Below are 27096 nucleotides of genomic sequence, written 5' to 3' on the forward strand. Positions count from 1 at the left end.
GATTTGAAAAAAATATTGTGAAATAAAGGAAGAAAAAAATCCTGAAAAAATATTGGTAGAATTAATTTCAAGTACAAAATATAAGCAAATTGAATTCTCACAGACTGGAAATATTTTTCATATACTTCAAACAAATCTGAAGATGTCAGTGCCTTTATATCACACATTTAAAAAAAAATGCCACTCTGGAGTTGAGAGGTCAGACACAAGTTTCAAAGATGCCACGCAAAGGAAAAAGCAGTTCCAGGAAAGAGGGAATAAGTTCCAGGGGTGATAGTTCTGACAAGAAGACTCAAGACCCAAAGGTGGTGGCAATGCAGTAAAGGTCAGACACATTATGTGGGGAAAAATGTGTGAAAATCATGGAAGCCATGGATAAGTTAAAGTCTAGAATGAGATTCAATGAAGTGAAGATATAGTGAAGATAAAGCCAGGGCACTTGGGTTGGATGACCAGAGGTTCTATGATGGGACCATTTCAAGAAGCAGCATTGGCCTTGCCTGTAAGTGGGCTGGATAAGCCTGTGTTTACAGACCCTCCAGTTAGGATGAAATGTGGATATTATTATGGTTGGAGGGAGAAAATAAAATTGTTCAAAAGACTGAAAAAAAAAATGCCACTCTGGGAGGTTCAGATTTCAGCCTTGATGCAGGAGGTAGGTTTGTTCTGTCAGGCGAAAAGCTGATGATAGTGGTAGAGAGAGCAATGTAATCCTCTTCTAGGTAGGGCAACTCCACTTCATTTCTATCTGAGAAATGGACCCTTCACATCCTTTGATTCTATTGTAAAGAAGACTTAGCCTCAAATCACCCACTTGATGTTTTAGACATAGATTTTGTCTAGTCACTGGAGAAGCCCTACAACTATGCTCTAAACAATGGCTTTCAAACTTTTGTGACTACAGTACCCAATAAAAAAATACAGTTTATCTTGAGAGCCAGTATCCATACACTCACATAAATGATGCAGACTTCATGAAACAACACTGACTTTTACCATGTGGAATGAGCAGATATTTATTTTCTGTTTCAGCTCATTTTATTTTATTACTTTTTTTCTATTTATGCCAGATACTTCATAGAGTTAAAGTTCCTACTTGTTTCCAAAAGGCATTTAAAATAACAGTTCTGGGATGCTTGGGTGGCTCAGTGGTTGAGCGTCATCTGCCTTTGGCCTGGGGCATGATCCTAGAGTCCCGGGATCAAGTCCCACATCGGGCTCCCTGCATGGACCCTACTTCTCTCTCTGCCTGTGTCTCTGCCTCTCTGTGTGTATCTCATGAATAAATAAATAAAATATTAAAAAAATAAATAAAATCACAGCTCCTGTGAAATGTACAGGCATTTAAGGGGCTATTTGCTAGATGAATTTTTTCTAGAGACCTTTTTGGAGCAGTGATTTTCATATCAAGGGTTGGGATATTAATAAAAATTAAAAACAGAGACACATATACATGTATAAATATATTTCATACATATTATATACATATAAATGTGTATATGTACATACACACAAATACATTCATACACACACCTTTTTTCTGTTGATTTCAGTCAAGAATTGAAGGCCACTATCTGAGACTATAATTACTGAGTTTCTTCAGTAATATAGAAGTAAAAATAATAAAATGTGACTCTGATCTTTTCCTTGCATGTCTGAGGCCTGACATGTTGGCCTGTACCCTCAAAGCCGGTCAGGACCTGTGCTCCTTCAGGCATCCCTTCTTTTAGCAACATCACCAACCTCTCCACCTATCTCAGGAGGCCTCCTTACCTGTGCCACATGATCCTATGCAACTGCTGCCCGTGTAATTGTGGCTGCATTCCTTGACAGTTCTTCCCTGCTACAGCAGTACTGGTAGCCTTGGAAAGCTAAGGAACAACTCAGGACACTTTTTAATTTCTGGCAAGGTTGTGCTTGGTTGGATAATAGCACAGCAAAGGCAACATGAAGGAAGTTGATGGGGGATGCCTGGACTTTAGCTCACAGGAACTCCAGTTTTGATAGCACATTGGAGATCTCACTTGACCCTTCTTGCTGTTAACTTTTCTGTGACTATTTTCTCTCTTCCTTTGTGGGTAGGAAATGTTCTGTTAGGGAAACTAGCCTAAGTACTAAAAGATTGTCACAAAATTGTTTTACTATCTTTTTAAAAAAATATTTTATTTATATATTCATGAGAGACACAGAAAGAGAGGCAGAGGGAGAAATGGGGTCCATGCAGGGAGCCCAATGTGGGACTTGATCCTGGGAATCCAGGATCAGGCCCTGAGCCAAAGGCAGATGCTCAACCACAGAGCCACCCAGATATCTGTACTATCCTCTTTTTTATTGTATCAGGTGACTCCCCAAAGACACTATTCTGTTGATATGGCAACCCTCCATATTAGGGAATGGAGAAAGGGGGAGCATCAGGGACTTGTGGGCAGATGGGACATTTTGAGGTCTGTGAAGGATGAGTTTTCAAGTTTGTGGGTTAGGAACACTTTTTTATAATGTGTTACTCCTAACAGTCTGGTCTCTGTAGCTGAACAGCATCGTTTGGCTTCTATCTGTCTGTCTAAAAATATATTCATGCTTATTTAATATTTAGGTAGATTTTTAAAATGCCCACTGAATCTTTCCTTCATTCCTTTATTTTATTTTATTTTTTATTTTTTAATGGATTTTTAAAAATTTTTAAAATTTATTTATGATAGTCACAGAGGGAGAGAGAGAGGCAGAGACATAGGCAGAGGGAGAAGCAGGCTCCATGCACCGGGAGCCCGATGTGGGATTCGATCTCGGGTCTCCAGGATCGCGCCCTGGGCCAAAGGCAGGCGCCAAACCGCTGCGCCACCCAGGGATCCCTCATTCCTTTATTTTACCCAATTTATCAGAATCTCCTAGATGTTCATGGCAAATCTTTTTCTCTTTTGTTTTTTTAGATTTTCCTCCTTTATTTATTTTAGAGAGGGAGAGAGACAGTACAAGTGGGGGCGGGGGAGGAGCAGAGGAAGAGGGACAAGCAGACTCTGCACTGAGTGTGGGGCTTGACTTGGGGCTCAAACCCACAACCCTGAGATCATGTCCTGAGCTAAAATCAAGAGTCAGAGGCTTACCTGACTGAGCCACCCAGGTGTCCCCTTGGCAAACCTTCCTACATTGCTTCTTTCTCATGGCCCATGCCCTTGCAAGCATGCTTCTTAGACAGTTACTCTAACAAATGAAACTATTTTTTCAAAAGTTATCAAAACTTTAAAATGACTAAATTTATTTTTGATTATGGAAAATTTCAGAAATATACAAGAGTAATGAGATTAGTATAATGAACTTGTTCATTAGCCAGCTACAATAGTCATCAACATATTGCCATGCTTGGTTTCTTCGTCCTCCCTATTCCCATGACTTTTTTTCTTAATTCACATTCTCTTGACTTCTTTGAAGTGCTTAATTTAACTAAACAGCCCTTTTTCCTTCAAATGGACTCTTCCCTTAGCTTCTGAGAATTTACAGTCCTCTGGACCTTTTCTTATGTGTTGGATTATTTCTTCTTTTTTTTTTTTTTTTTGGATTATTTCTTCTTAATTAGAAAATGCTAAAGAGTCATTCTGGAGAGGTGTCTTCTCTTATGAAAATGTGCAGAATTTAAAAGTACAGATCACTTATGCTTTTCAGGCCAAACTCTGGGAATAAAGATTGGATCACCCTGAGCAGATACAGAGGAGTCAGGAAAGTAGAGAAGGTAGGAATTAGGAAGATAGAGCCCAGTGTGGGCTGTTGGCACCTGGGAAGACGATGTGGAGGAAAAAGACTTTCTCCTTATTAGTGAAGAGTTCTCTAAATTTTCTGAACTCTCATGAAAGAGTTTATGCCATTTGGTCACATCTGTTAAAGCTAAACGAATGCCCACACAATGACCCAGTAATTCCAATTTTATCTAGCAGAAAAATTAGGGCACATATCTACAAAAAGATATACAAGGATGTTCACAGAAGTTTTATTCAGCATCCTAAGTACTTGCATCAGCCCAAATGTCTGTCAATAGGAAAACGGATAAACAAAATACAGTATATTCAAGCAGTGGAATTCTGTTCCTTATAAAAAGAAATACTGATGCATGATGCAATCTGGATTAATCATCAACACAAAGTGTATACTATGGAGATTCCATTTAGGTGAGTTTCAATAATAGGCAAAAGTCATCTGTAGTGTTAGATTCACAATTCATTCTGGTAGAGATGGTATTGACTGACAAAGGGGTAAGAGGGAGTCATCTCAGGTGTTGAAATGTTCTCTATTTTGATCTGGTGGTGGATATACAAATACATTAATTTTGCCTATTCTTCCACATAATTTAAGTAGAATCATCTAGGGTATATCCCCCCAATATTTCTTTTTTATATCAATTTTTAAATTTACATTTTATTTAGTTAACATATAGTGTAATATTGGCTTCAGGGATAGTATTTAATGATTCATCACTTACATATAATACCCAGTTGTTCATAATGATGAGTATTCTCTTTAAAGCCCATCACCCATTTATCCCATATTCCCTACCAATCTCCTCTCTAGCAACCCTCAGTTTGTTCTCAATTGTTTTTTCTTTTTCAAGATTTTATTTATTTATTTGAGAAAGAGAGAGAGAGAGAGCGAGAGCGAGCACACAAGCAGGGACAGTGGCAGAAGGAGAGGGAGAAGCAGGCTGAGAGGGAGCCTGATGTAGGTCTCAATTCTAGGACCCCAGGATCATGACCTGAGCCAAAGGTCATGCTTAACCAACTAAGCCACCCAGGTGCCCTTGTTCTCTATTAAGAGTCTCTTATGGTTTGCCACCTTTTTTTCCCTTCCCCCTTCCCCTATGGTCATTTGTTTTGTTTCTTAAATTCCACATGAGTGAAATCATATGGCATTTGTCTCTCTCTGACTGACTTATTTCACTTAGCATCATAGACTCTAGCTCCTTCCACATTGTTGCATATTTCATTCTTTTTGATGGTTGAGTAATATTCTATTGTATATGTACACCACACCTTCTTTATCCATTCATCAGTTGATGGACATTTGGGTTCTTTCCATAATTTGGTTATTGTTGATAGTGCTGCTATGAACATTAGGGTGCATGTGCCCCTTCAACCAAGTATGTTTTTATCCTTTGGGTAAATATCTAGTTGTGCAACAGCTGGATCATTGGATAGCTCTATTTTTCACTTTTTAAGAAACCTCCATACTGTTTTTCAGAGTGGCTACACCAATTTGCATTCATGCAGAGTGTATTCTTTGATCACGGAAGTCAGAACTTTACCTGGGAATGTGGTTATACAGATGGACACATGTAAAAAATCATGTTTGTAAACTTAAAACTCTATATGTATCTTAGAATGTAAGTTTTTTTTTTTAATGTTTCTATTGTCAGGGTTGTAGCTGGCAATTAATGTTATTGTCAGTCTCTGAAGATAAGGCCTTATGCTCCAAGTTCTCCAGAGCAACTAGTCAGTTTACATCCTGATCTTCTTTATCTCACCTGAATCTTCCCCTCAGTAAGTCAGAGAGGTGGGACTTACAGGTTGTGGCTCAGGCGGAAACAGGACATTGATGTAACAGAACTAGTTCTCCATTGAAAGTCCTGCCATTTCTATTCATTTGCAAAGTCTTTCATGATGGCCCTCTGTGACATCTCATCTAGACTTTAATAGCCACCTTCACAAGAGCCACAACTGCAGAGGCTGCAGGCAGAACTGCAGACAGTCATTGCCTGCTTAATGGCCTCCCAAAGGCAAACACTTTTTTACCACCCTGGAAGCCAATTTCAGTGCTCAACCCACTATTTTTATTCTGCTATTCTCACCTCTAGTGACACTATTGTGGGGGTTTTCACTTATTGGTACTTACAAATGGTCATTTGGATGAAATGTGACTGTCTCTGCACAGAAGTTTGAACTGGCTGGTTTGTAAGGCAGCATCTTCTCATGTGCACACAACAGAAAGCTTGTCGCAGAAATATATCCTGAGTATTGGTCCAGGTGTTTTGTTTATCAAGTGTGTTACCGGGAAGGGACAAGACAGTAGCTTCATTTATTTATGTAGGAACTGGAATTCTTCCCTTATAGGTCATAGGAAGACCATAGGCAATGACCCCCTTCCTGTTATCTACCTGCCTAGCTACTTAATGGAATCATTAATATTTATGGAAACACTTTTCTTACTTGCAAATTATATATTTAATAATGTTTTTAACAAGTAATAGAAGAATATGGTCTTAAAAAATCACATAGAATGAGTTTGTCCGATGAAAAGTTACTCTCTTTCCTGCTCTTGACCTTTGTGCCTGTCTTTTCTTTTTTAGGACAACCATGGTGACTGGTTTCTTATGCAGCCTTCCACAAATAGTCCCAGTATATACAAGCATCTCTATATCACTGCCCTTAGTCATGATTATTTCAGTAATCTAAGTTTATCAGCTTAATTGAAGTATGTATGTAAAGATACTTTATCAGTGAATATAAACCAGCACTTGAAAACCTGCTAAAGTCATTCTTAAACTTCAAATGTATTAGCTTTTTCCATCCATACTGATTTTTCTCTTTGTTCTAAAAAAAGGTCATTGAGTAGACAGGAAATTACTTGCCAGACTTTGAGTGATCCAAACCTTCATTGCAGGCCCTACAGGGAGAATATGCCCAGCATGGAACTCAGCATAGTCTAGATTTCCTGTAGGTTAAACATTACTACCTTAGATAGAATTAAGTGGTAGCTGAGGATGAAAGTGAATGGTAAAAAATGGAAGAATAACCTTTTTCCAAACTCTAGAATACCAATTCTTCTTAAAAACTCTTTCATGTAACTGGGCAGTCCTTTTTTGACTGCTCTCTGTGAACTCATCAACTCTGTTAGCTTCTTTCTTCTTCTGCTTCTTCTTCTTCTTCTTCTTCTTCTTCTTCTTCTTCTTCTTCTTCTTCTTAAGATTTTATTTATTTATTTATTCATGAGACACACATACACACACACACACACACATACACACAGAGAGAGGCAGAGACACAGGCAGAAGGAGAAGCAGGCTCCACACAGGGAGCTCAATGTGGGATTTGATCCTGGAACTCCAGGATCATGCACTGGGCCAAAAGCAGGTGCTAAACCACTGAGCCACCCAGGGATCCCTTCTGTTAGCTTCTTAAACACATCATAGCTGACCTGCATAATAACTCTGCCAGGTATTTATTTTTTTTCTCATTGCCAATTTACAGAAGAAAGATTTTATAGAAAGAGTTTCTGTTCATTGTCACAGAGCTAGAATATAATTTAAGCTGAGTTAGGGTCTGAATCCTGGTTGTCTTTATCCCAAAACTCATTTCTTCCTACTTGATGCTGACATTCATGCATAACTTTACCAGTTTCCAAAGCAACTAAGGTCTAGCCTGTTTCATGTTGGAAAATCAACATAGGGTCAAAAGTTCCTGGGTGATATTTTAAGTTTTGAAAAAAATATCTAGAGTGAGAGGAAACATGAAATTGCATAATGGCTGAATGAAGCATTTGAATACTTCTTACCAATACACCCATCCCTGCGCATTCCCACCTGACATTTCTACTTTAAGGCTACAAGGTTCAGGACATACTGTGGACCCTTGTGGTTCTGGTTGGAGATATTTAGGTAACAGAAGTCTAAGTAATAGGGATCAGTATAGGGGTCAGTTTGCATAAGACTGTTGGATGAGGCAAGTTCTAACCTTGGAAAATCTGTTAGAAAATCTGGTTCTCCTGTTCTTTCTTTGTCATGGAGGTGACTTAACCTGTTTATATTATTTGTAAACATTTATAAAATCTAAATTTGAGGCTCTAATTTGCTTAGAAGTTTTATTTTTATAACTTTTTGTTTTCAAATAATTTGAGACATCAAAAAAGTTACAATATAGTTCAAAGAGCTCCCTCTACCCTTCACCTAGGTTTTCCTAATGATAATGTATTGTGTAATAATAATATCAAAGCCATTATCTAAACCAGGAAATTAATGTAGGTATAATACTACTAATTAACTTACAGACTTTATTTAGTATCATTTTTCTAGTCCAGGATATCATCCAGGATCCCACATTGCATTTAGTTGTTTTGTTTCCCTTGTCTCCAGCCTGTGACAATGTGTGTGTGTGTGTGTGTGTGTGTGTGTGTGTGTGTGTGTGTTTGTAAACTTGACACTTTCAAGGGTTTCTAGTCAATTATGTCATCCCTCACACGGTGTTTGTCTGATATTTTCTCATGATTTGATTGAGATTATGCATTGCTGGCAAGGAAACTACAGAAATGATGTGTCTTTCTTAGTGCATCATGTTGGGAGATATATGATATTGATGTTTTATTATTGGTGATGTTAACTTTGATCACTTGGTTAAAGTAGTGTCTTACAGATATCTACACTGAAAGGCTACTATTTTCTCTTTTGCAATTAGTGTCTTATGGGAAGACATTTGGAGACTATGGGTTTGTCCAGCTTTGATTTTAGGTTCTTCCTTCCAGCCTAAGCCAAAAGAGTTCTGCACTGGGTATTGGACCAAAACCTAATTATAACCATGGTTGCCCTATGTGAGTATAAGATACTATGATGGGGGGAAGTAGCTGGTCTGAGGCAGGGTTTGAGTGTTCCCAAGTTTCTTGGTTTAACACTGTCTTCTTACTACTCTTTCCAATTCCTAAAGGACTTTTAAGGTTTAGTCAAAATAATGGACCTTTAGGAAGTAACTTGAATTTTATGGGCCTTAGTTTATTTACCTATACAGGTAGGTAGGACAGACACCTCAAAGCCTCTTATTCTTACTCATTCCCTTTGCTAGTAAGAAATTAAAAAAGAACTTTCCAAAACCACCCAACCCCTCCACCCAGCTAATCCTATTCATCTTTCATCTTTCATGTCCCAGCTCAAATATCAGTCTCAGGGAAGTCTTCCCTGACATCACAGCTTAGGGTACTTGTCTGATCAGTCATACAGCACCCTCTACTTGATCTTCTGCAACATTCATTATAATACATATAACAACTTCTTCAAAGTTTGCTTTCTTGCTACACTGTAAATACTATAAGTTTGGTTTACTTTGATACCTGGCTTTTACCACCATGACTATTACTTAGTAGTCAATAACCCTAAATTGTTAAAAATGTGCACAATCACATGTGCTATGGAATTGGGCAAGCTTGAAAAAGGGCAAGAAAGCAAAAATAAAAAGCAGTAGCTTTTATGGGAGACTAAGTTATGCTCCTTCCCCTGCCCTTAATCTCTGGAATTTGTATTATTATATATGGCAAAGGCATTCTGCAGATATGATTAAATTAAGCACTTTGAGATGGGGAGATGATCTGAGTGGGCCCTAAATGTAATCACAAGCATTCTTATAAAAAGGAGGCAGAAATTTGACCACAGGAGAGAAGAAAGTGATATAATCATGGGACAGTAGATTGAGTTCTCTGCTTTGGAAATGGAGGATGGGGACGCAAGCCAAAGAATGAATACAGGTGGCCACTAGAAGTTAGAAAAAAATCAATGAAATAGATTCTTCTCTCAGAGCCTACAGAAGGAGCCAGCCCTTATGACACATTCATTGTGGCCCTAACTCTGGACTTCTGGTCTCCAGAACTGTAAAAGATAACCTTGTGCTGTTTTAAGTCATTGAATTTTTTATTTGTTACAAGGGCAATAGGAAACTAATATGGGTATTAAAAAAGAAGAATGTATCAAAACCTGAAAAAAACAACAAAGTTACAATGAGAATGACAAGCACATAGGAAAACAAAATAATTCGTAAAAGTAAGACATTACATTAATTTTAAATATATATTAACTAACATAGCAAAGGCAGCATTCCACAGTTGGCTCAGGACAACATTGTTGAGGCACTGAAGCAGCATCTTTTTGAAAATCAGGGGAGTGCTGACTGCATGCCCACATGCTAGAGAGGAGCTCTGCACCTCTGCCAAATGGTGCATGGCAGACTTGTTTGAGGAATTCTCACTGAATTTGGAGACCTCAGTACATCCTAGTAGTGTCATAATTTTAATTTGTGAATGCCAATTTTTATAAATTCATAATAACTAGTATGTTATTAAGCCATATAAAAAGAAAGTATATATAATTCCACATTATTTCCTTGAAATATAACATCAGAGTGTGGCTCTAGGAAGATCTGTAGGGGGCATAGACCATGATTAGAAATACACTGGACAGAATGATTCTTTTTTTTTCTCCAGCTTTATTGAGATATAATTGACATATGACATTGTATAAGTTTAAAGTGTACAATGTGATGATTTGATACATGTATGTATTAAGAGATGTTTACCACAATAATGTTGTTAACATACCCTTCACTTCACATAATTACCATTTTGTTGTTGTAATGGTGAGAATATTAAAGCTCCAATGTCACAGCAACTTTCAAGTATACAATATGGTATTGCTGACTATAGTTACCATGTTGTATCCTAGATCTCTAGAACATACTCCAGAACATCTCATAGCTGAAAGTTTATATCCTTTGTGCAACATCTCCCCATTTCTCCCTCTCCTTAGGCCTTGCCAAATACCATTCTGCTCTCTGTTTCTGTGAGTTTGATGTTTTCAGATTTCACGTATATGAGATCATATGGTATTTATTTTTCTCTGTCTGTCTTATTTCACTTCACATTATGCCCTCAAGGAACCATCCATGTTGTCACAAATGGCAGCATTTTTTTCTTTCCCATAGCTGAATATATACACACAGTCCATCCCTATGTGGACACTTAGGTTGTTTCCATATTTTGGCTATTATGAATAATACTAAAATGAATGTGGGATTGCAGGTACATGAAGACAGCAATTTCATTTCCTTTGGATATACACCTAGAAATGAGATTTCTGGATCATATGGTAACTCTATTTTTTTTATTTTCTGAGGAACTCTCATACTGTTTTCCATAGTGGCGGCACCAATTTACACTCCTACCAAAGTGCATCAGGATTCCTTTTTCTCTACATACTCATTTGTTATTTCTTCTGATTTTAATAATGGTCATTCTAACAGGTGTAAGGTGATACCTCATTGTGGTTTTTTGGTTTGCATTTCCATGATGATTAGTGATGTTGAGCATCTTTTCATGTGCATTGGCCATTTGTATGTCTTTTTTTTAAGAGAGATGTCTGTTCTACTCCTCTGCCCAATTTTAATCAGATTGTTTTCTTGCTACTGAGTTGTAGAAATTCTTTTATATTTCAGATCCCAGTCCCTTATTATATATGTGGTTTGCAAATATTTCCTCTGTTCTGTAGGTTACCCTTTTGTTTTGTTGGTGGTTTTCTTTGCTGTGCAGAAGATTTATAGTTTGATGTAACCTCACTTGGTTTTCAGTTTTGTTGCTTGTGTTTTTGATGTCACGTCCAAAAAATAATGGCTGAGACTAATACCAAGGAGCTATTTCCCAAAGCTTTTTTTCAAGAAATTTTGTGATTTTAGGTCTTAAGTTTAAGTTTTTAATCCATTTCAAATTCATTTTTGAATGATGTAAAATAGAGATCTAATTTCACTTTTCTGTCTGTGGTTATCTAGTCTTCCCAACACTATTTGTTGAAAAGACAATCCATGCCTCACGGAGTACTCTTGATTTCCTTGTCAAATATTACCTGACTTTATGCTAAGGTTTTACTTTTGGACTCTCATTTCTGTTCCATTGGTCTCTAATATCTATCTTTATGCCAGTACCATTCTATTTTGGCTACTATAGCTTTACAATGCAGTCTGAAATCAGGAAGTATGACACTTCCAACTTTGTTCTATTTCAAGATTGTTTTGGATATTTAGAGACTTTTGTGATTTCATACACATTTTAGGATTGTTTTTTCTATTTCTGTGAAAAATACCATTGGAAATTTGATAGGGATTCCCTTGAGTTTAGATAGCTTTGGACATCTTAAAGTATTAATTTTTCTGATCCAGGAACATGAGATTTCTTTTCATTTTTTTGGTGTCATCCTCAATTTCTTTCATTAAAGTTTTCTAGTTTTTGGTGTACAGATCTTTTATCTCCTTGATTATACTTATTCCTAAGTATTTTACTGCTTGTGATGTAAATGATATTGTTTTTTAAATTTCTTTTTCAGGTATCATTTGTTAGTGTGTAAAAACACAACTGATTTTTTTTTTCACAACTGATTTCTATATGTTGATTTTGTGTCCTAAAATTTTCACGAATTGTTGACTAGTTTTACCAGTTGTTTGCTGGAGTCTTTAGGATTTTCTCTATATAAGATCATATCATTTGTAATGAAAGACAATTTTATTCTTTCCTTTCTTATTTGAATGTCTTTTATTTCTTTTTCTTGCCTAATTGTTCCAGTACTTTGTTTAATAGGAGTGGTGAGTGTGGGAATCCTTGTCTTGTTACTGATTTTAGAAGAAAAGCTTTCAACCTTTCACCATTAGTATGATGTTAGCTGTGGGCTTGTCATAAATTGCCTTTGTTATGTTGCTGTGTATTCCTTCTATACCCACATTTTTGAACATTTTTATAATGAAAGGATGTTATGTTTTGTAAAATGCTTTTTCTGCATTTACTGAGATGATCATATGATTTTTGTCTTTCATTTTATTTGGAGAAGTAGTCACCTCTTCAAGACTTTATAGACTAGCTTCCATGAAGAAAGGTCTTCATCTGCAGATGGAGACATGCTGGAATGCACTGTGACCCTGGGTCTAGTCATGTAGATCAGTATAGGGATGTGTGGGGAACTCTTGGTCCAGGAGAGTGTGATGTTAGGCTGCTTAGGTCCACAACATCAATAAGTGCATAGACCTTGTCAAGAGTGTGGAGCTTCACAGTGGCTGCAAAGGCTTTGATGTCTTCAGCAATGCCTCCAGGTCCAGCAGTTAGGGGCCAGCATGGGTAGTGGTGGTGGCCAGAGCTGGCTATGTGCACATTCAACTGTAGGGGCCAGCTGCAACTGCTTGTATAATGAGAAGGGCTGGTTGCAAGTATACCTATAATGGTGGGGGCTAGGGCCAGTAGCAAAGGCTTGGGTCAACTGGGGGTGCACTGGTAGTTGTGTGGCGCTAGATGTTGGTATGTATTCCTTACAGCTACAGGGTCTCCCAACAGCATGCACAAAGAAGTGGAGGCTGGTGACGAGGGTTGGGCAGGAGGCATGCAGGTGCACTGCTGGGGGGCTTGCTATTAGTGTTTGCATTGGTGTAGGCCAGCAACTGGAGGTAGGGCTAAATATATGTCCACAAGCAGCTGTGGGGCCTTGGTTATATGTATGTTCTTCCCGACTGCAAGATCTCACCATGGGTATGCACACAGTAGTAGATACCGGTGACAAGAGTTAGACTTGTGGCATGCAAGTACACAGCTGGATGGGCTAGCTCCAAGTGTGCACACAGTGGTATGGGTCAGCTGTGCGTGTCTAGGCCGGTTATCTTGCACTCATGCAGCCTCAGAGGACTGGGCTGGCTACTGGCGTGGATCTCAGGCTCCATTAGGGACCAGAAGGAATTCAGATGTCTGGCATCTGGGTATGCAAATACCTGTAGGGTAAAAATCATTGAAATCTACAGGAGTCCACAGCTATAGTGGCCACTGGTTTCTTCAGTGGTGAAAGTAGCTGGGTCCTCTGCAGAGCAGGGTACCAGGAACCATGTCACTCCTGCCCATGGCCAATAATGGTAGCTCCTGCCTTCATCCTTGTTCCTAGCCAGTTCTATATACCTTAGCTTTGTCAGTCTCTGGATGGAGTAAAACCAAAGCACTCCTGAAAGGCAGAATTCTGCTCTCTGTTTTCTGGGGAGGAAAACTCTTTCTAGCTGGAGAGTTCTCTCTTGTACTGAGCAGCACTAGCCTGGGGAATGGGATGATGCAGCCAAAATGAAGCTGTTTTTCCCTTCCCTTTTTGTGTGGTTATTCTCAGGGTTTTTGTTCCATTGTGTTGCTGAAGTTTCTTGAGTGGACTCCTGACCTCTCTCAGGTCTTCTTTTGTTTGTGGATAGCTGTCTAATTGTCAATCTTTGTCAGGTACCTGGGCTTGGGCTAGTTTACTGTTTGGTGACATCATTCCAGAAATTTCAGTGATCTCTTTTAGTTTATGACTTAAGAGCCATAGTGAAGGTTCTGTATTTTCTTGCAAAGTTATGGTGGCTTATTTCTTGCCACACTTCCCCTTCAGCATGCCTCATTTTCCCCTGGGCTGTACTTCTGTGTAAAATACAATTCTTGAATTATAATCCATGTGGAGGGAAATGAATGTTGAAAAGTACCTTCTTGGTCAGCGGTCCTACATTTTATTTCCCTTCCCTGCCACGCTGTGATGCTGGACCATGGACTTGGAATCCTGCTAAGAGTTCTCATTTACTCAACTAGTGGGTCTTACATCTTTGTCAATCAGAGTCATTGTGCATAAGTAGGAATAGTATAATTGGATTCTTGGACTTCACATTTACTGAATCAAAGTTTACTGGTGTAGTGCATAGAATCTGTATTTTTTCCTCAAGGTTTACCAAATGATTGTTTTGTGTCTCTAGGTTTGAGAATCATTGTAGCAGATGGTAAAAATATGTGAAGCCATAGAGCATATTTTATTTCTCTTTCTTTTTTTTTTTAATTTATTTTTTATTGGTGTTCAATTTACTAACATACAGAATAACCTCCAGTGCCCGTCACCCATTCACTCCCACCCCCCGCCCTCCTCCCCTTCTACCACCCCTAGTTCGTTTCCCAGAGTTAGCAGTCTTTACGTTCTGTCTCCCTTTCTGATATTTCCCACACATTTCTTCTCCCTTCCCTTATATTCCCTTTCACTATTATTTATATTCCCCAAATGAATGAGAACATACAATATTTGTCCTTCTCCGACTGACTTACTTCACTCAGCATAATACCCTCCAGTTCCATCCACGTTGAAGCAAATGGTGGGTATTTGTCATTTCTAATAGCTGAGTAATATTCCATTGTATACATAAACCACATCTTCTTTATCCATTCATCTTTCGTTGGACACCGAGACTCCTTCCACAGTTTGGCTATCGTGGCCATTGCTGCTATAAACATCGGGGTGCAGGTGTCCTGGCGTTTCACTGCATCTGTATCTTTGGGGTAAATCCCCAACAGTGCAATTGCTGGGTCGTAGGGCAGGTCTATTTTTAACTCTTTGAGGAACCTCCACACAGTTTTCCAGAGTGGCTGCACCAGTTCACATTCCCACCAACAGTGTAAGAGGGTTGCCCTTACAATGCCCTTTTCTCCGCATCCCCTCCAACATTTGTTGTTTCCTGCCTTGTTAATTTGCCCCATTCTCACCGGTGTGAGGTGGTATCTCATTGTGGTTTTGATTTGTATTTCCCTTTATTTCTCTTTCTATTTTTCAAAGCTCTGATGCCAGTCTCTAGTCCTATATTACCAGTATATATTTTAATGGATCTGCAGAGGGGTTCTTCAATTACAATGAAAGTAAGATTTTTAGGTTTTCTCAGAGAAGAATTAAAAATGTTATTATGTGGCTACTATTCATTGATGCTACTTTGTGCCAAGTATTTATGTGTATTATTTCTAGAACTTTTAACAACCCTAGAAGTTGGATGGGAACATTCTCTAAGAGGTATATTTTGGAAAAGGAGGATAAAGTTCCCACAGGGCAATTTTTAGTTAGGAGCCAGGATTATGGAAAGAACTGAGTCACATAACTAAAATCTCAGCATGTATTAGGATTTTTTCCTTTGGGTGGAATTCTTAAATATTAATTGGAGCTGGACGAAATACCTTATATATTAAATGATCGTTTGATGTACAGAGGTTTACCTTCTTTCATATGGCAGCTGCTTCTCAGTCTGCTTTGTACCTGTCCTTTTCTCTTTCAATTATTAACAGTTGGAGAGCATGGGCACTCCACCCTGGGCCTTGTTTGTCCATGCTTTCCTGTAGGTCATCTCACCAGTCACCTATGTGTGAGGACCACTGAACTGTTCAGGAATGCCATGTTTGTATGTCTTTTGTGCACAGACATTTGCAGTTGGACATCTACCAGGGCATCTTCCTATTTACAGTTTGGAATAGGTCTGTGGCTTTCCACCCCACTCCCTGTTCTCTTCTCAGATGGAGCCCTTTCCCAGATCAGTGAGGACCACCCAGTTATGCAAACCATTCACCTGCTTATAGGACACATTCACCAATTGTGAAAACCAGAAACCTGGGAGATATCTTTAGTTTTCTTCTCTCTGTCACCCCTTCATATCCAGTCCATTGGCAGGGACTGCTGGTGTACCCTCTAAAATATTTGCCCAATCCCTCTACGTCACTCTGTCTCCAATGCTGTCTCCTAACCCAGTTCCCATCACCTCTGACCTAGTCTCTTGAATTCCATTTTTCTTCCTCTGTAACTTGTTCTCTATAGTTATTTCATAAAAACATAAATCAGACAAACCCAGTCCTTGCTTAAAACACTTCAAAGGCTTCCCTCAGAACTTAGAATAAAATCCAAAACTTTGACATTGTCTAAAGGCCTTTCATGGTGGCTCTTTGCTATCTGTCAGATCTAACTGCTTCTTTCTCACTCTTCCCAGAGCCCAGCTATACTGGCTTCCTCCCTGTTCCTCAAACATGCCAATCCCATTACTGCCTCTGGACCCTTGTGCATGCTTGTTTCCTCTGTCTGAAATATTTTTTCCCTACTTTGCATAGTAAGATCCTCTCGCCCTTTGGGTCTCAATTCAAATATTACCTTTTCACAATGGCCTTACCAAAATAGTCTATTGGATCACCTACTTCTTTGTTACTCTGTTGTGATTACTCTTAAATTTTAACACAAGCCATTGAATATATTCTAATGTGTAGAGTTAATTAGTATCTACATAGCCTTCCATTAAAACAATATGAAAAATGTAGTATGCTTTTATGTCTTCTGCTTCCTCCTATTTCCTCATTTCCTGTATTGATTTCAACTGGAATTTAGTTTCAGGTTATTTGGGTATTTTAACCGACAATTATTTAGACTGAAGAATACATTTTTGTAATATTTCATATACCTACTTATTCCACTGAGCTTCATTTTCTTTTTACTGAAGTTCAATTATTCATTTTTCCAGCATGGATTTATGGGTAACAATAAATTGAGTTCTTTCATGAAAGGTGACTTTATACATTTGCCAAAATTCTATACTTAAAACCTGTACATATTACAATATATAAATTAATTCAATAGAAAATAATTTTGGGAAAAATTTAATGGATGAACCAATGGATACAGCTGAGGATTCAAGCTAAACAAATTTCTTAGAACATAGCACAAAGAGATGAAGAGATAAATAAATGGAGAAAATGGACAAATGTATGAATATGGAGTTAAGAAGAACAGATACAGAAATTGTAACATTTGATTAGCAGGGTTTTAGGAGAAAATCCAATCTCTTGGAATGAGAAGTGGAGTGAAAGATATGCCCAGAGAAATGAAGGAAATTTCCTAGAATGGAAGGCAGATAGAAAGGGCCAACAGAGCTATATACATATGTACTTTTTTTAAAAAAAAAAGATTTTATTTATTCATGACAGATACAGAGAGAGAGAGAATGAGGCAGAGACACGGGCAGAGGAAGAAGCAGGCTCCACGCAGGGAGCCGGACGTGGGACTCAATCCCGGGTCTCCAGGATCACACCCTGGGCTGAAGGCGGTGCTAAACCACTGAGCCACGGGGGTTGCCCTGTACTTTATTTTTTAAAAAATATTTTATTTATTCATGAGAGACACAGAGAGAGAGAGGCAGAGACATAGACAGAGGAAGAAGCAGTCTCCTCCAGGAGAGCCCAAAGTGGGATTCAATCCAGGGACTCTAGGACCACACCCTGAGTGGAAGGTTGATGCTCAACCACTGAGACACTCAGGCACCCCTAAATATGTACTTTAAATCCATATTTAGATACATAGCAGTTAAAGTTAAGAGCATTGGTGCCAGGCTGGCTCAGTTGGTAGAGCATGTGACTCTTAATCTTGGAGTCATTAGTTCAAGCCCCCTGTTGGGCATGGAGCCTACTTGAAGAGGGAAAAAAAGAATATCAAATTTGACATGAAAATTCCTGTGTCAGACATAATTTTACTTCACAGGACACTATATTGTATGAGCCATATGTTCACTCAGTGCTAACTTTTGAGTGTTTCCTGTGTGCCAGGGATTGTACCAGAGTTTTAGAGGCATATGAAAGATGATTCTTGCTTTAAAGAAATGCCTTGTCTGAGAAGGGCGATCGACAGTTTAGTGAAGAACTGTAATCAAAAGGTGATCAATGGAAAAATAGAATCTACAATATACAGATGGAGTAGCCCAAGGGAATAATCAGTCTGGTTAGGGCTGTAAGCATGTCCCATTCAATTGAAGTGAGAAATCTAGAAGGGGACAATAACATGCAAATAATTTTGTTTTTTCTTTTCAGAATACAGTTCTTTGAATTGCTTTAGTAATAAGGTGTGGGCATGAAAGACTGGCAGCAAGAAAGATACATATGTGAGTTCTGTTAGCTGCAGTCAAGTTACTAAGGTTAACGTGGTAACTGGAGCAATGCATAGAGACCCAAATGATTTGTGGAAAGCTTTCAACCACAAGCAAGCCACGAAGGTAATTGCAGACTAAGGGACTAGGTCTAAATACCTCTGGGATTCAGTTATATTTGTGAGAAAAAAGAGAAAGGTCAAATAATTTTTCTAGAATTTTTTAGGAAAGAATACATTGTTTCTTTTTCTTTCTGAATATAAAACTGTTTATTGATTACTGTTTATAATAAAGTGAGCAAAATATAGCTGGATAACACTTTGATTACTACAAAGTTACTGTTTTTTCCTGGCTTCTGCTGAACCATTAACCCAAATTCTGAGAAGATTGAGCCTACGTGTAAGAAATGAGTTGGGATAAAGAAAACACGTGCAGGTCAAGAATTTGAATTCCAAAAGTCTGTTCACCCATTTATTCCAATAGGTCCTCAATTGCCAACATCTCCGGCCATCTGATTATGATTAGGTTTTCATGAATGAAGTCTTAGGCATACCATGAATCATGACCTTTTAGTCCCATTTTGCCCCATTTAGTCAGTCTCTTCTAGGGATTTCAACTTGTAAAGGAGTAGTTCACTGGAAGGACCTTATAAATGTCTATGTAATTAATTTTGCTTACTTAATTAAAACACACTAGAACTTCTCTAGTTTTCTCATTTGGGTGGAGAAATTGTTGGTAGTGATAAAATTTTCCTTTAAGGGGTTTTTCAAATAAACTTGCATTTATTTAAATGTAGATATGGATATGGATTCTGACATGACTGCTTTTAAGTTGTCCAATTTAAATCATTTACATTATATTTAAATTGTCCAACTCATTACAGAATCATCTATTTGATTTGAAAGGTTAGAGCTTGAGGAAAAATGTCAACCTAACTTGTAGTGATTTATTTCTTAGGTTGCTCCAAATGATGGCATCCCAGAAACATGGGCTATCCATGGTTATGAAATGTTTTGTTTTGGTGAATGCTTAAAAAGGAAGAAAAAGAAAGGAAAAGAAAGAAAAAGGAATGAAGGAAAATAAATGCACTTATATATGTGATATATATATATACAAAAAAAAAAACAAACAAAAACAAAACAAAAAAAAAAAAAAACGACTCCAAATAGCCAAAAAACCAGAATGGTCCTTAGGCATATAGAAGTTAAATACGAATACCCAAGAAATCAACCTGAGGACTGACAGAGTGATCTGCACAACTAGAGGAAGAGAAAAGTCCACACAGAGGAAGGTAGGAAGTGTGGGGACATGGTTTGGGGAAGAAATGTACACAGGTGCTGCAGAGGAGAGGGAGCCTTGGTTGCAGAGAAAGGTGAAAAAGAGTGGAGCACACAGGATATGCACAAGGAGAACACTTCCCCAAAGCCATTGGCTGGGAGAAAGAAAGGGGCTGATTTTCATGAGTTTTTGCAACTAGAGGTGCTCAAAGACTGGAGTTTTAGAGATCAATGGACTTGGCTGGGATAGAGCCCTGAGGGTGCTGCCCTGCTCCTGGAGAGAAGGCATGCAAGCAATTCCCAGGGCAGTCAGTGTGATGTGATGATCGCCTAAGGCACATGGGGAAAAACTGTTCATTCTTCTTGGAGCACATCTGTGAGAGGTGGTGTTTGCAGAGACACTTCTTCAGGGATAAAAGAACTGGATGGGGGTCTTTAATTCCCTCTCCAACACCTCAGCACAAGCCAAGAGACACCTGCTGAGGGCAGGCAGCTAACCCAGACACTGACTGTTTAGCCTGTTTTACTCCAAATCCCATGTCCCTGCATTTTAGTACAATTGCCCTTCTTGGTCAAACCTGCATCAGCACAGCGAGACCCTTGCTACAGGGCGTCTCTAAAGTTTGGAATTTTAAAAGTCAGCAGTCTCAGCTGGGATAGAGCCCAAAGTGCACTGCAGTGCTCCAGACAGACAAGCAACCTAGGGCAGAGAAGATGAAAACAGCCATCTGAAAAATGCCTGAGATGCAAGAGGAGAAAGTACTCACTCTTCTGGGAGTACTTCCCTAAAAGCAGCAAGCATGGAAGCCCCTCTCTGGGGACAAAGTAGATGGCTGCCACCATTTCCCTCCCCTGTGCTTCCCTCAGCACAGACCAATTTCAGTAAACAGCACAGTGCCAAAACTGGCTGCCTAACCTGCTTACACCAAGTCCCATATCCCTGTGCTCTGCTGGTACTGCTTTTCTTGGGCAAATGTTCCTGAGGACCAGTGCAGCAGGCCCCCTCCCCAGAAGACCAGCAGAACATCTGTATGCACCATGTCTATTGACCATAGAGTTCAGCAATGCTTCAGTTCTAGTGTAAGTAGTATCAGGTCTCATTTAACAAGCCAACCAGAGCATGCCTAGTTAAAACTCTATACACTCTGACCAAGGTGCAAACACTGCCCACTGCAGGCAGTTGGTGAAAACTTTTTTAATTTGGGGAAGGAAACAGATACACAAATCCAGGAGACACAGAGAACTCCTATCAACATTAACAAAAGCAGGACACCAGCACAACATATTGTAGTAAACTTTGCAATATGTAGTGATAAAGAAAAAAATCCTAAAAGCAGCAAGACAAAAGAAGTTCTTAACCTACAAAGGAAGATCCATAAGGCTAGCTGCGGATTTCTCCAAAGAACCTTGGCAGGCCAGAAAAAAGTGACATGATATATTCGATGTGCTGAATGAGAAAAATCTGAAGCCAAGAATCCTCTATCTATCCAGCAAGGCTATCATTTAGGATAGAAGGAGAGATAAAGAGTTTCCCAAACAAACACTAAAGGAGTTTTTGACCACTAAAGCAGAAATATTAAAGGGGACTCAGAGGGGGAAAGAAAGACCAAAGGTGACAAAGATGAGAAGGGAATAGAGAAAAATCTCCAGAAACAATGACAAAACGAGTAATATAATGACACTAAGTACATATCTATCAATAATTACTCTGAATGTAAATTTACTAAATGCTCTAATCAAAAGATATAGGGTGTCAGAATGCATAAAAAAAAGGACCCATAAAATCTTAAAAAAAAAAAGAAAGAAAAAAAGAAAAAAGGGGTAGCCCAGGTGGCTCAGCAGTTTAGCACTGCCTTCAGCTCAGGGCGTGATCCTGGAGACCCGGGATCGAGTCCCATGTCAGGCTCCCTGTATGGGGCCTGCTTCTCCCTCTGCCTTTGTCTCTTCGCGCCCCCCCCCCCCCCGTCTCTCATGAATAAATAAATAAAATCTTAAAAAAACAAACAAACAGGATCCATCTATATGCTGCTTATAAGAGACAAATTTTATTTATTTATTTTTATATATTTAAATTCAATAAATTAACATATAATGTATTATTGATTTCAGAGGTAGGGGTCAGTGATTCATCAGTCTTATATAATAACCTGTGTTCATTATATCACATGTCCTCCTTAATGTTCATCACCAAGTTACCCTGTCCCCCCACTTCCCTCCCCTCCAATAATGCTCAGTTTGTTTCCTATGTATAAGAGACTAATTTTAGACGTAAAGATACATACAGATTGAAAGTGAGGGGATAGAGAAATATTTATCATGCAAATGGAAGTCAAAAGAAAGCTGGAGTAGATTATGCATACCAGACAAACTAGATTTTAAACCAAAGACTATAACAAGAGATGAATCATCATAAATATGATAATATTATATAATATATATATGTATAATATATATAAAGGGACTTATCCACCAAGAAGACCTAACAATTATGAATATTTGTGCCTCCAACATGGAGCACCCAACTATGTAAAACAAATATTAACAAACGTAAAGGAAATCATTGATAATAATACAATCATAGGAGAGGAATTCAACATCTCACATCAATGGACAGATCATTTAAGCAGAAAATCAATAAGGAAACAAGGGCTTTAAATGACACACTGGACCAGATGAACTTAACAGATATATTTGGAACATTTCATCCTAAAACAGCAGAATAAACATTCTCTTCATGTGCACATGGGACATTCCCCAGAATAGATCACCTATTAGGTCACAAATAAGGCCTCAAAAAGTACAAAAAGATTGAGATCATATCATGCATATTTTCTGGCCACACCGCTAGGAAACTTGAAGTCAACTACAGGAAAAAATTTGGAAAGACCACAAATACATGGAGGTTAAACAAGATGCTACTAAAGAATGAACGGGTCAACCAGGAAATCAAAGAGGAAATAAAAAAAAGAACAACACATGGAAACAATAAAAAAGGAAAACATGATGATCCAAAAGCTTTGGGATGCAGCAAAAGTGGTCATAAAAGGGAAGTATTTAGCAATATAGGCCTACCTGAAGAAGCAAGAAAATTCTCAAATACACAACCTAACCTTACAGCTAAAGGAGCTAGAGAAAGAACAACAAACAAAGCCTAAAGTCAACAGAAGAAGGGAAACAATAAAGATGAGAGCAGAAATAAATGATATAGAAACAAAGAAAACAGTAGAACAGATCACTGAAACCAGGAGCTGGTTCTTCTTTGAAAAAATTGATAAAATTTACAAACCCCTAGCCAGACTTATCAAAATGAAAAAAGAAAGGGCAGAAGTAAATACAATCACAAATGAAAGAGGAGAAATAACAAACACCACAGAAATACAAACAATTATGAGAGAACATTATGAAAGATTGTATGGCAACAAGTTGGACAATCTGGAAGAAATTGTTAAGTTCCTAGAAACATATACATTACCAAAACTGAAACAGGAAGAAATAGAAAGCTTGAACACACCGATAACCATCAAGGAAATAGAATCAGTATTCAAAAATCTCCCAATAGACAAAAGTCCAGGGGAATTCTACTAAACATTTAAAGAATAATTAATACTATTTTCTCAAACTATTAAAAAAAATAGAAATGGAAAGAAAACTTTCAAACTCATTCTATGAGGCCAGCATTACCCTAATCCCAAAACTGGACAAATACTCCACTAAAAAAGAGAACTAAAGGCCAATATCCCTGATGAACATCAAAGCAAAAATTCTCAGAAAAATTCTAACAAATTGAATCCAACAGCACATTAAAAGACTCATTCACCACAATCAAATGGGATTTATTCCTGGTCTGTAAGGGTGGTTCAGTATTCACAAATCTATCAACAGGATATACCACATTAATAAAAGAAAGGATAAGAACCATCTGATCCTTTCAATAGATACAGAAAAAGCATATGACAAAGTACAATATCCATTCATGATAAAAACCCTTAACAAAGTAGGAATAGAGGGAACATACCTCAGCATCACAAAGGCCATATATGAAAAATCCACAGCTATTATTCTCCTCAATGGGGAAAAACTGAGAGCTTTTCCTATATGGTCAGGAACAAGACAGGATGTCCACTCTCACCACTGTTATTTTTTTTTTTTTATTTTTATTTATTTTTTTTCACCACTGTTATTTAACATACTACTAGAAGTCCTAGCCTCAGCAATCAGACAATGAAAGAAATAAAAGGCATTCAAATCAGCAAAGAAGTCAAACTTTCACTATTTGCAGATGACATGATACTCTGTAGAAAATTCAAAAGGGGGACATCTGGGTGGCTCAGTGGTTGAATGTTTGCCTCTGGCTCAGGGTGTGATCCTAGAGTTCTGGGATCACATCGGAATTTCTGCAGTGAGCCTATTTCTCCTTCTGCCTTTGTCTCTGACTCTCTATCAGTGTCTCTCATGAAAAATAAATCTTTTAAAAAATCTTAAAGGCTCAACAAAAAATTGCTACAACTGATACGCAAATTCAATTAAATTGCTGGTTAAAAAATCAACATACAGAAATCTTTTGCATTTCCATACACCAATAATGAAGCAGCAGAAAGGGGAATCAAAGAATTGATCCCATTTACAATTGCATCAAAAACCATGAGATACCTAGGAATAACCTAATGAAAGAGGTAAAAGATCTATATTCTTAAAACTATAAAACACTAATGAAAGAAATTGAAGATGACACAAAGAAATGGAAAAATAGTCTATGCTCATGGATTGGAAGAATAAATATTTTTAAAATGTCTATTCCCACCCAAAGCAATGTACACATTTCATGTAATCCCTATCAAAATACCAGCAGTTTTCATAGAGCTAGAACAAATGATCCTAAAATTTGTATGGAACCACAAAAGACCCCAAATAGCCAAAGCCATCTGGAAAAAGGAATGCAAATCTAGAGGCATCACAATTCTGGACTTAAAATTATATTACAAAGCTGTATTGATCAAGGCAATATAGTACTGGTGTAAAAACAGACACGTAGATCAATGGAACAGAACAGAAAACCCAGAAATGAACCTTGGTCAACTAATCTAGCAAAGAATAGCCAATAGAAAAGTCTCTTCAACAAATAGTGTTGGGAAAACTGGACAGCAATATGCAAAAGAATGAAACTAGACCACTTTCTTATACCATACACAAAAATAAACTCAAAATGGATGAAAGACCTAAATGTGAGACAGTAATCCGTCAAAATCCTAGAGGAGAACACAGTCAGTAACCTTTTTGACATTGGCCATAGCAACTTCTTACTGGATGCGTCTCCTGAGGCAAGGGAAACAAAAGCAAAAATGAACTATTGGGATTTAATTAAGATAAAAGCTTCTGCACAGTAAAGGAAACAATCAACAAAACTATAAGGCAATGCTCAGAATGGGAGAAGATACTGCAAATGACATATCTGATTAAGGGTTAGTTTCCAAAATCTATAAAGAACTTATCAAACTCAACACCTACAAAACAACTAACCCAGGTAAGAAATGGGCAGAAGACATGAATAGATATTTTTGCAAAAGACATCCAGATGGCTAACAGACACATGAAAAAATGCTCAACATCACTCATCATCAGGGAAATGCAAATCAAAAACCACAATGAGATACCACCTCACACCAGTCAGAATGGCTAAAATTAACACAGGAAACAACAGAAGCTGGGGAGGATGTGGAGAAAGAGAAGCTCTTAACACTGTTGGTGGGAATGCAAATTGGTACAACCACTCTGGAAAACAGTATGTAGTTTCTTCAAAAAGTTAAAAATAGTATTTCCTATGATCCAGCAATTGCACTACTAGGTATTTACCCAAAGGATACAAAAATACAGATTTAAGGCACATGCACCCTGATGTTTATAGCATCATTATCAACAATAGCCAAATCATGGAAAGAGGCCAAACATCCATTGACTGATGAATGGTTAAAGATGTACATGTATCCAATGGAATATTACTCAGCTATCAAAAGAATGAAATCTTGCCATTTGCAACAATGTGGATAGAACTAAAGGGTATTATGCTAAGAGAAGTCAGTCAGTCAGAGAAAGACAAATACCATATAATTTCACTTATATGTGGAATTTAAGAAATGAAGCAAATGAACATGAGGGGAAAAAGAGGAAAACCAAGAAACAGAGTGTTAACTATAGAGAACAAACCGAGGGTTACCAGAGGGGAGGTGGGTGGGGGAATAAGTGAAATAGGGGATGGGTATTAATGAGGGCACTTGTGATGAGCACTGGGTGTTGTATGTAGTGATGAGTCACTGAATTCTACACCTGAAACTAATATTATAGTGTATATTAACTACCCGGAATTTAAATAAAAACTTGAAAAAAAAGCAGGTTACAAGAAACCCCCCCAAAATCCACAAAATAATCAGTGCTGTATTGCAAAAAACTCTGCTATTACTCCCCCAATAATACTTCAAAACATATCAAACTTGATTTTCATTAGAATGTCGTTATGTACTTATGCTAATAGACATAAAAACCCAGACTATATATATATTAGTTGTGTATATATATATATATATATATATAATGAAAATAATTACTGAGCTTTGTCTTCCACATAAGAATGCCAGGTTCATCTCTCTTCATAGAAAGCAATTACAATTTGAGTACACTTCATATTTGTCTCTTTTGCCAGCATCAGCTCTGCCTCATCTGAATCTTTCCATGAATGGCAAACATTAATTCACCACTGCTGTCTGTGGCACTAATTGTTCAGGATCAAGACCTATGGCAAAGCCTTTCAGTTTCTCAGCTGCATTTCTTTTCTTTGATTTGCTGTCATTGCATTCGCTGTCAGATGAAGGTCTTCTTTTGTATCAGGTTTTGAGGATTAATAAATTAATAAGTGAATCAATTAACTCTGGACAATCTAAATTTTCTTGAGGTTCCCAAGTATTGTCAGCATTGTCAGTAAGTCCCCTTCCGCTTCAGGAAATACTGAATACTTCCCATTCACCAGTGTCTGTCGGTACTTTTTCTACCAAGATTCTTCAGGTTCTGTCTCTTCCAGTTTTTACTCTTTCCATTCTGTTTCTCTCTCACTTTTTGCAATGTAGTTTTATTGGGTGCCATTTAAAGATTACTTTAATTCCAGTATAGTTAATATACAGTGCTATATCTGTTTTAGGTGTACAGTATAGTGATTCAACATTCCATATATTACTCAGTGCTCATCAAGGTAAGTGTGATCTTTAATCATCAGTTTGTTCTCTATAGTTAAGAGTCTGCTTTTTGATTTGTTGGATGCCATTTTTTATTGTAGACTTGAAGAGCTGTATTATTAACTGCCT

General features: G+C 37.9%; 2 pseudogenes; one reads left to right on the forward strand and one right to left on the reverse strand.

Annotated features, from left to right (window-relative positions):
* Positions 1–218: 218 nt before the first annotated feature.
* LOC119877452 lies at positions 219–5321 on the forward strand (annotated as a pseudogene).
* Positions 5322–26342: 21021 nt separating this feature from the next.
* Positions 26343–26878, reverse strand: LOC100683764 (annotated as a pseudogene).
* Positions 26879–27096: the final 218 nt, after the last annotated feature.

The sequence above is a fragment of the Canis lupus genome, chromosome 23 (genome assembly GCF_011100685.1).
Source record: "Canis lupus familiaris isolate Mischka breed German Shepherd chromosome 23, alternate assembly UU_Cfam_GSD_1.0, whole genome shotgun sequence".
NCBI lineage: Eukaryota > Metazoa > Chordata > Mammalia > Carnivora > Canidae > Canis > Canis lupus.